Here is a 15951-nt window from a genome sequence, read left to right on the forward strand (position 1 = left end):
AGAAACTATCCCCCCTCCACCGACATTCCACTACCGTTAGGCCTGAGCCTGTGTCCCTTGGTCACTGAGAAGAACAGGACAAGAACCTCAGCCCAATGGCATTGAATTCCCTAAGCTGCTTCCCCCACCCTTTGTTTCCTAGCCCTGAACCTCCACTCTGACCTCTGGAATATGGGATTAGATACAAACTCCATCACCAGCAAAACCCTTACATCCTCAATTTCTTTTCTGAAAATTCTCTTCACTTTCTGACCCTCAAAGAGACCTGGCTTCTCCTAAAGCTATAGTTTTCCACATGCCTGATGCAGGTGGTATCCGTTTTCCCTCCCACGTCCCCTGCACCACGGGGCCTCCTCACCATTTCCATTTCTGTCTGCTCCCCCCTAACACCCCTCTGAAGTTCCTCTGAAGCTCAAGTGTGCACACTCCATCAGCCAACACCTTTATTAGACTATCTTAAGGTCACTTCCCCTCATTCCATGAAGATCTTAGCACCTGGCTTGTGGTCCCTTTCTTCAGCACTAAACCAGCTGTAACATTTGGCATGTCAGTATGGAGACGGTCTACCCAACACCCTGGCTGTTTGGTTCCTTAAGTTTCCCTCCTCCAAGCAACCATTTCCTGAGCTCCCCTGCCCCCAGAACACTTCATCATTACTCTGCATCCATACTCTGCCCTCTCACTTTGCCAGCTCTCTCAGCCAAACCCCAGTTCCACTCACTCCACATGTGCGCCTATGCAGTTGACCATGGCTGGAAGAAAATGAGGTAACAAGGCTGACTGACCTTATTTAAATTTGTGATCAGTAATCCCACTTGGGACTTTAGTGCTGATTAGCAGAATGAACACCCTTCTTTCTTCCTTTTCCACCTCTACTTTCCTAGGTTAATATTTCACCTTTTCAAACCCTTGTACACTGTTGGCAAGAATGTAAATTGGTGCAGCTACTATGGAAAAGAGTAAGGGGGTTCCTCAAAAAACTAAAAATAAAGTTACCGTATGATCCAGCAATCCCCCTCCTGGGAATATACCAAGATAAAACTCTAATTCAAAAAGATACATGCACCCCTCTGTTCATAGCAGCACTGTTTACAATAGCCAAGACATGGAAACAACCTAAATGTCCATCGACAGATTAATGGATAAAGAAGATATGGAGAATGGGGCCCAAGTTTCCACAGAGCTGGAACTCCTGGCTTGGGGTCTCGTCCCTCCACTGTCACTGAACTGCCCCGGAGCCCAAGGGGAGGGTGGCCTCACTGAGGCTGCTGGCTCTGGAGGGGCCCCAGCAGCCAAAGCCATGACGGTCCTGGGGACTGCAGGCCGGATCACTCATCCTGGGGTGAGCCAGCTGCCATGTCATGAGGACGCTCAAGCAGCCCTAAGGAGACATCCATGTGGCAAGGAACTGAGGTCTCCTACCTACAGCCATGCCGCACCACACAGCATGGGGGACCCTAGTTCCCCGACTAGGGATTGAACCCACACTGCCTGCACTGGAATCGCGAATTCCCAAGCACTGGAATGCCAGGGAAGTCCCTGTCTTTTATTATAAAAAATGTGAGTACAAGAAGACCCCAGAGCTTCCAAAAGGCTCTTGTTGATCCAGCCATGTGTCCACGCTGTGCCTCTGAGATGGGAGAGACAAGTTCAGGACATTCGTGCACAAGAGACCTCCCAGCTCCATGAAATATCAAATGGCAAAAACCTCCCAGAGATCCCCATCTCAGCGCCAAGACCCAGCTCCATTCAATGACCAGCAAGCTCCAGTGCTGGACACCCTATGCCAAACAACTAGCAAGACAGGAACACAACCCCACCCATTAGCAGAGAGGCTGCCTAAAATCATAATAAGGCCAGAGACACCCCAAAACACAGCACCAGACATGGACCTGCCCACCAGAAAGACAAGATCCAGCCTCATCCACCAGAACTCACGCACTAGTTCCCTCCAACAGGAAGCCTACACAACCCACTGAACCAACCTTAGCCACTGGGGGCAGACACAGAAAACAATGGGAACTATGAACCTGCGGCCTGTGAAAAAGAGACCCCAAACACAGCAAGGTAAGCAAAATGAGAAGACAGAGAAACACACAGCAGATGAAGGAGCAAGGGAAAAACCGACCAGACCTAACACATGAAGAGGAAATAGGCAGTCTACCTGAAAAAGCATTCAGAATAATGATAGTAAAGAGGATCCAAAATCTTGGAAATAGAATGGAGAAAATACAAGAAACGTTTAACAAGGACCTAGAAGAATTAAAGAGCAAACAAACAGTGATGAACAACACAATAAATGAAATTAAAAATTATCTAGAAGGGATCAATAGCAGAAAAACTGAGGCAGAAGAACGGATAAGTGACCTGGAAGATAAAATAGTGGAAATAACTACTGCAGAGCAGAATAAAGAAAAAAAAATGAAAAGAATTGAGGACAGTCTCAGAGACCTCTGGGACAACATTAAATGCACCAACATTCGAATTATAAGGGTCCCAGAAGAGGAAGAGAAAAAGAAAGGGACTGAAAAAATATTTGAAGAGATTATAGTTGAAAACTTCCCTAATATGGGAAAGGAAATAGTTAATCAACTCCAGGAAGCACAGAGAGTCCCATACAGGATAAATCCAGGGAGAAACATGCCAAGACACATATTAATCAAACTATCAAAAATTAAATACAAAGAAAAAGTATTAAAAGCAGCAACGGAAAAACAACAAATAATATACAAGGGAATCCCCATAAGGTTAACAGCTGATCCTTCAGCGGAAACACCCCAAGCCAGAAGGGAGTGGCAGGACATATTTAAAGTGATGAAGGGGAAAAACCTACAACCAAGATTACTCTACCCAGAAAGGATCTCATTCAGATTTGATGGAGAAATTAAAACCTTTACAGACAAGCAAAAGCTAAGAGAATTCAGCACCACCAAACCAGCTCTACAACAAATGCTAAAGGAACTTCTCTAAGCAGGAAACACAAGAGAAGGAAAAGACCTACAATAACAAACCCAAAACAATTAAGAAAATGGTAATAGGAACAAACATATCAATAATTACCTTAAATGTAAACGGATTAAATGCTCCAACCAAAAGACATAGACCAGCTGAATGGATACAAAAACAAGACCCATATATATGCTGTCTACAAGAGACCCACTTCAGACCTAGGGACACATACAGACTGAAAGTGAGGGGATGGAAAAAGATATTCCATGCAAATGGAAATCAAAAGAAAGCTGGAGTAGCAATTCTGATATCAGACAAAATAGACTTTAAAACAAAGACTATTACAAAAGACAAAGAAGGACACTACATAATGATCAAGGGATCTATCCAAGAAGAAGATATAACAACTGTAAATATTTATGCACCCAACATAGGAGCACCTCAATACATAAGGCAAATACTAACAGCCATAAAAGGGGCAATCAACAGTAACACAATAGTAGGGGACGTTAACACCCAAATTTCACCAATGGACACATCATCCAAAATGAAAATAAATAAGGAAACACAAGCCTTAAATGATACATTAAACAAGATGGACTTGATTGATATTTATAGGACATTCCATCCAAAAACAACAGAATACCCTTTCTTTTCAAGTGCTCATGGAACATTCTCCAGGATAGATCATATCTTGGGTCACAAATCAAGCCTTGGTAAATTTAAGAAAATTGAAATCATATCAGGTATCTTTTCCAACCACAACGCTATGAGACTAGATATCAATTACAGGAAAAAGTCTATAAAAAACACAAACACATGGAGGCTAAACAATACACTACTTAATAACCAAGAGATCACTGAAGAAATCAAAGAGGAAATCAAAAAATACCTAGAAACAAATGACAATGAAAACAGGATGACCCAAAACCTATGGGATGCAGCAAAAGCAGTTCTAAGAGGGAACTTTATAGCAATATAACCCTACATTAAGAAACAAGAAACATCTCAAATAAACAACCTAACCTTACACCTAAAGCAAATAGAGAAAGAAGAAGAAAAAAACCCAAAAGTTAGCAGAAGGAAAGAAATCATAAAGATCAGATCAGAAATAAATGAAAAAGAAATGAAGGAAACGATAGCAAAGATCAATAAAACTAAAAGCTGGTTCTTTGAGAAGATAAACAAAATTAATAAACCATTAGCCAGACTCATCAAGAAACAAAAGGGAGAAGACTCAAATCAATAGAATTACAAATGAAAAAGGAGAAGTAACAACTGACACTGCAGAAATACAAAGGATCATGAAAGCTTACTACAAGCAACTCTATGCCAATAACATGGACAACCTGGAAGAAATGGACAAATTCTTAGAAATGCACAACCTTCCAAGACTGAATCAGGAAGAAATAGAAAACATGAACAGACCAATCACAAGCACTGAAATTGAAACTGTGATTAAAAATCTTCCAACAAACAAAAGCCCAGGACCAGATGGCTTCACAGGTGAATTTTATCAAACATTTAGAGAAGAGCTAACACCTATCCTTCTCAAACTCTTCCAAAATATAGCAGAGGGAGGAACACACCCAAACTCATTCTATGAGGCCACCATCACCCTGATACCAAAACCAGACAAAGATGTCACAAAGAAAGAAAACTACAGGCCAATATCACTGATGAACATAGATGCAAAAATCCTCAACAAAATACTAGCAAACAGAATCCAACAGCACATTAAAAGGATCATACACCATGATCAAGTGGGGTTTCTCCCAGGAATGCAAGGATTCTTCAATATACTCAAATCAATCAATGTGATACACCATATTAACAAATTGAAGGAGAAAAACCATATGATCATCTCAATAGATGCAGAGAAAGCTTTTGACAAAATTCAACACCCATTTATGATAAAAACCCTCCAGAAAGTAGGCATAGAGGGAACTTTCCTCAACATAATAAAGGCCATATACGACAAACCCACAGCCAACATCGTCCTCAATGGTGAAAAACTGAAACCATTTCCACTAAGATCAGGAAAAAGACAAGGTTGCCCACTCTCACCACTCTTATTCAACACAGTTTTGGAAGTTTTAGCCACAGCAATCAGAGAAGAAAAATAAATAACAGTAATCCAAATCAGAAAATAAGAAGTAAAGCTGTCACTGTTTGCAGATGACATGATACTATACATAGAGAATCCTAAAGATGCTACCAGAAAACTACTAGAGCTCATCAATGAATTTGGTAAAGTAGCAGGATACAAAATTAATGCACAGAAATCTCTTGCATCCCTATACACTAATGATGAAATATCTGAAAGTGAAATTGCGGAAACACTCCCATTTACCATTGCAACAAAAAGAATAAAATATCTAGGAAAAAACCTACCTAAGGAGACAAAAGATCTGTATGCAGAAAACTATAAGACACTGATGAAAGAAATTAAAGATGACACAAACAGATGGAGAGATATACCATGTTCTTGGATTGGAAGAATCAACATTGTGAAAATGACTATACTACCCAAAGCAATCTACAGATTCAATGCAATCCCTATCAAACTACCACTGGCATTTTTCACAGAACTAGAACAAAAACTTCACAATTTGTATGGAAACTCAAAAGCCCCTGAATAGCCAAAGCAATCTTGAGAAAGAAAAATAGAGCTGGAGGAATCAGGCTCCCTGACTTCAGACTATACTACAAAGCTACAGTAATCAAGACAGTATGGTACTGGCACAAAAACAGAAATATAGATCAATGGAACAAGATAGAAAGCCCAGAGATAAACCCATGCACATATGGTCACCTTATCTTTGATAAAGGAGGCAAGAATATACAGTGGAGAAAAGACAGCCTCTTCAATATGTGGTGCTGGGAAAACTGGACAGCTACATGTAAAAGAATGAAATTAGAACACTCCCTAACACCATACACAAACATAAACTCAAAATGGATTAAAGACCTAAATGTAAGACCAGACACTATTAAACTCTCAGAGGAAAACTTAGGCAGAACACTTCATGACATAAATCACAGCAAGATCCTTTTTGACCCACCTCCTAGAGAAATGGAAATAAAAACAAAAATAAACAAATGGAACCTAATGAAACTTAAAAGCTTTTGCAAAGCAAAGGAAACCATAAACAAGATGAAAAGACAACCCTCAGAATGGGAGAAAATATTTGCAAATGAAGCAACTGACAAAGGATTAATCTCCAAAATTTACAAGCAGCTCATGCAGTTCAATACCAAAAAACAAACAACCCAATCCAAAAATGGGCAGAAGACCTAAATAGACATTTCTCCAAAGAAGATATACAGACTGCCAAAAAACACATGAAAGAATGCTCAACATCATTAATCATTAGGGAAATTCAAATCAAAACTACAATGAGGTATCACCTGACACCGGTCAGAATGGCCATCATCAAAAAATCTACAAACGGGGCTTCCCTGGTGGCACAGTGGTTGAGAATCTGCCTGCCAATGCAGGGGACACGGGTTCGAGCCCTGGTCTGGGAAGATCCCACATGCTGTGGAGCAACTGGGCCTGTGAATCACAACTGCTGAGCCTGCGCGTCTGGAGCCTGTGCTCTGCAACAAGAGAGGCCACGATAGTGAGAGGCCCATGCACCACGATGAAGAGTGGCCCCCACTTGCCGCAACTAGAGAAAGCCCTCGCACAGAAACGAAGACCCAACACAGCCAAAAATAAATTAATTAATTAATTAATTTTTAAAAAAACTACAAACAATAAATGCTGGAGAGGGTGTGGAGAAAAGGGAACCCTCTTGCACTGTTGGTGGGAATGTAAATTGATACAGCCATGATGGAGAACAGTATGGAAGGTCCTCAAACAACTAAAAATAGAACTACCATATGACCCAGCAATCCCACTACTGGGCATATACCCTGAGAAAACCATAATTCAAAAAGAGTCCAGTACCACAATGTTCATTGCAACTCTATTTACAATAGCCAGGACATGGAAGCAACCTATGTGTCCATCAACAGATGAATGGATAAAGAAGATGTGGCATATATATACAATGGAATATTACTCAGTCATAAAAAGAAACGAAATTGAGTTATTTGTAGTGAGGTGGATGGAACTAGAGTCTGTCATACAGAGTGAAGTAAGTCAGAAAGAGAAAAACAAATACCGTATGCTAACACATATATATGCAATCTAAAAAAAAAAAAAAGGTCATGAAGAATCTAGGGGCAAGACGGGAATAAAGATGCAGACTTACTAGAGAATGGACTTGAAGTTATGGGGAGGGGGCAGGGTAAGCTGGGACAAAGTGAGAGAGTGGCATGGACATATATACACTACCAAATGTAAAATAGATAGCTAGTGGGAAGCAGCTGCATAGCATAGGGAGATTAGCTCAGTGCTTTGTGGCCACCTACAGAGGTGGGATAGGGAGGGTGGGAGGGTGGGAGACGGAAGAGGGAAGAGATATGGGGATATATGTATATTATAACTGATTCACTTTGTTATAAAGCAGAAACTAACACACCACTGTAAAGCAATTATACTCCAATAATGATGTTAAATAAAAAAGAAGATATGACACATATATACAGTGGAATATTACTCAACCATAAAAAAGAATGAAACAATGCCATTTGCAGCAACATGGATGGACCTAGAGATTATCATACTAAGTGAAGTAAGTCAGATAGAGAAAGACAAATATCACATGATATCGCTTATATGTGGAATCTAAAAGACGACATAAATGAACTTATCTATGAAAGAGAAACAGATTCACAGACACACAGAACAGACTTGTGGTTTCCAAGGGGTGGGATGGTGGAGGATGAATGGATTGGGAGTTTGGGATTGATTAGCAGATGCAAACTATTATATATAGAATGGATAAACAACAAGGTCCTACTGTATAGCACAGGGAACTATATTCAATATCTTGTAATAAACCAGAATTTAAAAGAAAATATAAAAGAATGTGTATATATTTATGTATAACTGAATCACTTTGCTGCACACCAGAAAGTAACACAATATTATAAATCAACGATACTCCAATAAATAAGTAAATAAAAATTTCACACATTTTCCTTTCTCCTCAAACCTTCAACATCTCCATCCCCATCCTTATCCTCAATTGATGTCCTTGCTTCTTATTTCATCAAATAAAGAGATATAGTCAGAAGAAGGTGTCTACATGCTACTACCACCAAATCTCCTGGTCTACCTGCATCTGTGCCCATCCACTCAGTCTTTACTCTCATGAAAAACGGATGAGTGGTCCTAGCTCCACTCCAAGGCCAATTCCTTCCGTATTTATGAATTCCACACCCCTACCTACTCAAGAACAGATGTGCTGCAACTGCCCTCTCTCTATTCTGCATCATCAATTTTCCCTCAAACTAAAAATGAGGGCGGGTGTGGGGAGAGAGGAAGAGGAGGCACAAACACGCTTGAACTCCTATCTGTCCCTAGCGGTCACTGCATCGTTCTGCCACCCTTTCAGCAAACTCACAAAACAGCATCTATACTAGTTGTGTCCAATTCTTTTCCTTCATTCTCCCTTGAATCCACTACAGTCAGACTTTGGCCCTTGTCACTCAATCAGAACAGCTTTTTCTGTTGTCCGTGAAATAGTAAGTCCTCATTTTACTCCCTCAAATTGCGGCATTGACACAGTTAATCCCTCCCTGTCTCCAGGAACATTCTTCTCTTGGTTTCTAGGACTCTATCTTAGTTTTCCTCCTAACCTTGCCAACCACTCCTCATCAGTCTCCTTTGCTGGTTCCTCCTCACCTTCTCAATCTCTGAATGTTGGAATGTCCAGGATGCAGTCCTTGGAGCTCTTTTCTTTCCTTCTCTCTAAATGGCATGGGCTATTGATCACTCCTAATTTATATCTTTAGTCCAGACCTTTCCTTTGAAATCCAGACTCATCTATCCAACTGCCTTCTTGATAAATGAACTTGGATCTCTAATATGTATTTCAAACTTAACATGATTGAAACCGAGTTTTTTATCTCCCTCTCAACCTGGCTCTTCCTATATTGTCCTCGTCACAGTAAATGGCAACAATTCCCTTCCTATGCTTGGTCCTAAAACCTTGGATCCATTCTTGAGCCCTCAATTTCCTCAGCAACTCTTGTCACCTCTTCTTTTGAAGTATATTCAGAATCTGGCCACTTCTTGCTCTATTAGGGGTCCAAGTTACCATCACCTCTTACCTGCACTACTGCAACAGCCTCCCAAGCATTCCTTCTATTTCACCATTGCTCTCCTATTGTCCCTTCTCCACCAGGCAGTCAGAGCCATAGTTTTTTGTTTTTTGTTTTCTTAGGTTTTTTTTTTTAATTGAACTATAGTTGATTTCCAATGTTGTGTTAGTTTCAGGTGTACAGCACAGTGATTCAGTTACACATATATATACATTCTTTTTCATTTTCTTTTCCATTATGGTTTATCACAGGATATTGAATATAGTTCCCTGTGCTATACAAAAAAACCTTGTTGTTTATCCATCCTTATATAATACGTTGAACAGCTAATCGCAAACTCCCAGTCCTTCCCTCCCCCTACCTCTCCTCCCCCTTGGCAACCACAAGTCTGTTCAGAGCAATATTTCCCAAGTGTAAAAGTCAGACCATGCCTTCCCTGTACTCAAAATCCTCCATGATTTCACACCCCTGATTCCTCTCTGACTTCACCTCTGATCACTCACCCCCTTACTCATCCCGATCCAGCCACACTGATCTCCTTGACTTTCCTTAAATTTCCCATATCCCCACCTAAAGACATTTGTACTTTCAGTTTCCTCTGCCTGAAAAACTCTTCCCCAATATCACATCTTACTTCCTCACTTCTTTCTAGTCTGTTCACAAATTTCACCTTGCCTTTGAAACCTGTCTTGACTTCGCCTCTTGCCAGTCACTCTCAGCCTTCCTTGACTCTGCATTTTTCTTCAGAGACTTATCACTACCTAATTGACACATTGAATGTTTTTGATTGTGAACTCCTTTTCGATTGTAAGCTCCTTAAGACAGAGATTTTGTTTGTTTATTCACTGCCAATTCTGTAGTGCCAAGAATAATACCTAGGACATAATAATTGATGCTCAATTAATATTTGTTGAATGAAAATGGTTGATTGAAATTCAGTTGAATCACCAAAATAAGAACAAAAGGAAACATCTAGAAAATGGAACCAAAATGCTCTTGAAAATTAAAATATGACTGGTGGAATTAAAATCTAGTAGACAAATTTGAAGATCGAGTGGAGAAAATTTTCCCAGGAAAAAAAAAAGACAGGAAATAGGAGAGAAAAGATGACAAAATAAAATGAGCTGCATAGAAAGGAAAATACCCAATACTGGGAATTCCAGAAAATGAGATAAGAGAAGAGAAGGAGAAGATGATCAAAGAAAGAATTCAATAAATTTCCCAGAACTGAAGGACATGTGTTTCCAGAATAATTTTTGCATCAAGGGAATACAAAATTACACAACACTCATGTAAAGATATTGGTCTATATCCAACAAAATATATATACATTTACCATTAGACCAAGCAATCCCACTCCAGGGCTGTATCCAAAAGAGATACTTGCAAATATGCCAAATGACATACGCACAAGGATATTTATTATAGAGTTACTTGTAGTAATAAAAGACTGATGACAATCCAGATGTTTATCAATAGGAGAATGATTGAATAAACTATGTTATCCAGTTGTAAGTAAAAATTTTGATCATAAGAAGAAATGCAAATATGAATGGAAAATTGGATAATATTAAGGCATTATTATTTAGTTTTATACAGGTAATAATAACATCATAAATATGTTAAAAGAAAACTCATCTCTTAGGCATATTAAAGAATTTATGGGTGAAATAATAGATGTCTTGCATTACACTTAAAATATTCCAGAAAAAAATTTAAAAGAAGGGGATGGATAAACATGACAGGCAAAATGTTGTAATTGTTTAATCTATATGATTAAACATGATTGTATGTAGACATTCATTATAATATTATCTTTACTTTTGCATATATTTGGAAATTACTGTAATAAAAATATTTATCTCCAAACACAATGGATTTTTTATTACCATCATTAATGTACATTATCCAAAAATTAGTATATACTAGAGACAAAATGAAAGTCCTAAAAGCTGAGAGAAAGAGAGAGAGAAGTGGGGGAGGAGAGAGAAGAGAGAACAGATCACATAAAAAGAATCAAGAATTACAAAAAAAATTCAATCCATGAAAAAAAAAGAATTACAATGGCACTGGGCTCCTCAATAGCAAACTTGACCCCAGAAGACAATGAAGAAGTGCCTTCAAAATTCTGAGGAAACAACTCGCAGAATGGAGAAAATATTTGCAAATCATATAACTGATAAGAGACTTGTGCTCAAAATATAAAAAGAATTTCTACAATTCAACAATATAATGACATATAACCCAATTAAAATACCAGCAAAGAATTTAAATAGGCATTTCTCCAAAGAAGATGTACAAATTTGAAAATAAGTACATGAAAAGACGCCCAACATCATTAGTCATTAGGGGATGCAAATCAAAACCACATTGAGATACCACTTCACATCCACTAGGTTAGCTATAATGAAAAAGACCATAACAAGTGCTAGCAAGGCTGTGGAGAAAATGGAACCCACATACATTATTGGCAGGACTGTAAAATGGTACAACCCCTTTGGAAAACAATTTGGTGGGTCCTCAAACTGTTAAACATGGAGTTTCCATATGACCTACAATTGCACTCCTAGGCATAGACCCAAAAGAACTGAAAACATATATCCACATAAAAACGTGTACTTGAATGTTCATAGAAGCATTATCTGTAATAGCCCCAAAGTGGAAACAATTCAAATGTTTATTAAATGATAAATGTGTAAACAAAATAGCAATATCCTCACAATGGAATATTATTTAGCCATAAGAAGGAAAGAATTACTGATACTACAACATGAATGAACCTTTGCCAACATACGCTAAGTGAAAGAAGCCAGTCAGAGAAGAAGCACATATTTTATGATTCCATTTACATGAAATGTCCAGAATAGGCAAATTCATACAAATGTAAGGATGATTAGTGTTTGCTCAGGGCTGGGGGAAGTGGCAAATTACTGCGAATGATTCAAGGTTTCTTTTGAGGGTAATGAAAATATTCAGGAATTAGATAGTGGTCATGACCGCACAACCCTGTGAATACACTAAAAACCACTTGATTGTGTACTTTAAATGGATGTGTGAGTTATATCTCAATAAATCTGTTACTTTAATATTTTTGAAAGCATGACCACGGATGCCAGTGGGGTCTGTGGCTCAGTCAGTTGGCATCCACTCTTTGACTTCTCTGCTGACTCACCAAACTTTTTAAAAGATGTTCAAGCAGGCTGCTCAGTTTACTTACTAATCCAGAAATTTTGGGTTATTTTGCATTTGCAAATCTTCACAATCAAGTCCAGTGAAAGTGCTTTTTTAGTTCATACTGATGATTAAAAATCCATGCTCATAGACTACCCTTGACTGATCTCCAACACAAAATAATTTTACATGGAACAGATACAATTGAAAAAACTTTCCAAATCGAGGCTTAAAGAGTTAAGATCAAAGAGAGAGAAGGGGTCAAACTGTGACTTACAGCAGTGGTTACACCAAGATATGGTGATACAGCCAACTGCAGGGTTGAATATTATCTCTTACATTGATGAGCAGTTCAAATGTTATCTGTGTGATGAACATGTATTGAACAGACAGTCATATCACAGAGAACACGATGCATTGTTGTTTTTACACTTTCATCTTTTGAACATGAACTTAAATTATTTGAAGCTAAATTTATGAAGATAATACACATGAACTATTGTATCTGTAATTGCAAAAGTTTACAACCTTAGTGATAAAATGACCGCCATTGAAGAAATAGATTCTTGATAAAATTGAAAAACATAACATCAAAGTTTATCACTTCTTAGGAGAAGAATCAGATGAAGATGAAGAGTTTAAAGATCAGACTAGGCTCTCTCCAGTCTCGGATTCCAATTTCTGCAGATAGACATGAATGGCGAGGGGTTAGAAATCATTGCTCTCCGTGGGGCTTTGTGGGCATGAAGACCCCAGGACAACATGACAGGAGCTGAGCACAGAACTCATCGCCCACCTGCAGACCTCAAGGGGCTAACCCAGGACTTTCACTATGAAAGGCTTAAGAGAAACAACAAAAAAGCGAGGATCTGAATAAAGACCACACCTTGCTGGAAATGCTAGTTGCATGCAAGAGATGAATGCAAGTGAATTTCATGAATGCAGACACAGATGCAAAAGCAAATGCAGGGTGGAAACGGAGATGGCTGTGCTCCTGAGCACCTGTGTAAGGGAACCGCCAGAGCAAGAATGTTGTTATTCATGCAGTTGTTGGAAGAATGCCCATCCTTTTAACAGTTCCTGTGGAATTTAATTTTGCTTTCATTTTTAGATGAAAGATAAAAGCATCTTTTTTTTCTAAAAAAGTACTTTAACATTATCATCATTGTTATGTTTTTTAATTGTGCTGTAAATTTCTTTTCATTTTTCTTCCTATTTAACCATGAATGCTGGAATTGGTTGTCAATAACTGCTCAGACAGTATCATTAATAATTAACTTCTTTGAGGTCAATAGACCTAACTAGCTAATCGTTGATTAGAACTATTGATTTATATCAAGAAAAAAAATTCATTAAGTCAGACAGAGAAAGACAGATACTATATGACATTGTTTATATGTGGAATCTAAAAAATTGATACAAATGAACTTATTTACAAAACAGATATAGATTCACAGACATAGAAAGCAAACTTATGGTTACCAAGGGGGAAACAGGGTGGGGGAGTGATAAATCAGGAGTTTGGGAATAACATATACACACTACTGTACATAAAATAGATAAACAACAAGAACCTTTTTTTATTTTAACTTTCACAACCTCACTTTAGTAAGACTTGTACAGGCTTACTAAATACAATTAAGAGTTATACCATCTATACCCTAATAAGGATTGAAAATTTACATTCCAGTTTACTATTTAGCTTAAAGAGTTTAAGTCCACTTCCATATCTATAGAGCCTATTAAGGCTAGATGGGCACAACCCCATCTTTCAGGTCATCCTTAACCCCTTTGTCCTGAGAGAGGAGACCTAGCTGCTTCTTTAGTTCTTCAATGTCTTTTTCTTGATCTATATTCATTATTTTGTAATAACTTATAATGGAAAAAAATCCAAAAAAGAATATATATAGATATCTATATCTATATCTATATCTATATATATAACTGAATCATTTTGTTGTACACCTGAAACTAATACATTATAAATCAACTCTACTTCAATTAAAAATTTTTAAATTTTTTTTTAATTAAAAAAAATTCACTTTAAGTTGTTTTTGAGTGGCAAGACGTCTATCTACTGATACAGAAAGACTAGCTGATGGGGCCTGGGATGAGGCCATCACTGAGCATGCAGTCCCACTTTGTCTCTTTCTTGGGTCTTACTGTGTATGTTTGAGCACAACACTTAAAGCCAGCTTGCAGTTACCATTCAACACAGATAATTTACTTATACACTTATCTGCTTACCAAGTAAAACAGTGGAAAACAATATAATGAGAAAAATCATACTTAAATAGCTTTGGAGAAAAGAAAGAGGCTTCCAGGGGGTAATTTTAAAAGTCCTCTGGATTCTGATGCCAAATAATTTTTAAAGTTAAAGCAATTGCAGTAAACTCATTCTAAGCCATTTTTAATTTATAATCTTCTAAAATGTTTATTCCTCGAAAGTTAATATTGGTTACATTGTGCTACAGAAAAAAAGTCAAAATAGCTTATAAGCTCCAATTATTGGATTTTAAATTAGAATTCTTACCTACAAAATGAGAGAGTCAGTAAACTATATTTTCATTAACTAAATTTGAATATAATGTTCTCTCTTTTTAAAGAATTTTAAAAGCTTTAATAGGCCTGTTGCAAAACCATTTTAAAGATCAGTCTCAGCATTATTCATTAGGTTCATTTGGGGGTTAGTCTTCAAGATCCCAGACCCAGGATGCTCTTGTGGGTTTGGCCAAATGGAGCCCTGGTACCTACCAGGCCTTCCTGACTTTGTTCCCTTTTTGGATAGTTTTCTGATGGAATGAGATTAGTAGTGATCACTGTGTCGTGTTTGGATGGTCTCAACCATTGTCATCCGCTGTTATTTCCTTCATTCTGAGTAATACAAATTTTTCCACATGTTGTCCAAGAATAAGATGTATCTGAAATCAACGCCAGTAGATTTCAGGTGCCAAAGGTCAAAGGTACTCATGTTCACCTACTGTGTGCAAAATGTAGCCTTTTTCCTTTTTAGTGTACCTTACTGTAGTACACTAATATGGGAGTTGAAATTCAAACTGTTTGCTTTCTTCCAACATTTCTACTGATATTTTTAAGTTAGTCCCCCAAAATTGATATAATAAGGGAACTAATGGGAGTAAAGACAGCAGTGGGTGTTGGTTTATTTTCATTTTCATTTTCATCAATGGGAGGTATAGAGATTGAAAAGAAGTTCAATATAAGGAGAGGGAGGGAGTTTGGTTTTATATTTGGTCAAACCAAAACTAAAAAAAGGATAAGTTAAAAATATTAGTTTTGAAGGTATACTACTTCAAAAATACTCAAGTTTCTCATTAATACTGCACATTTATCCTTGAGTAACTATGAATGGTCAAATGTGATATGGTTTCCTTTTAAGGAACTTTTTAGCATTTACCTTTAGGAGTTCTATCAATATGTTATATTTGAGTTATTATGCATGTTCTTACCAAGAGGAAGTATTCTATGACTTCAGTAGATTACATAGAAGGTCAGTTTTTAAAATTATTTTGACATTTGTTAATTACACTAAATTGTTTTATCTATTTGTAAATGACCACTATAAACTAAGCCTTGTGACGCTCCAGTAAAATT

This window comes from Balaenoptera ricei, chromosome 11 (assembly GCF_028023285.1).
Source record: "Balaenoptera ricei isolate mBalRic1 chromosome 11, mBalRic1.hap2, whole genome shotgun sequence".
Classification (NCBI taxonomy): Eukaryota; Metazoa; Chordata; class Mammalia; order Artiodactyla; family Balaenopteridae; genus Balaenoptera; species Balaenoptera ricei.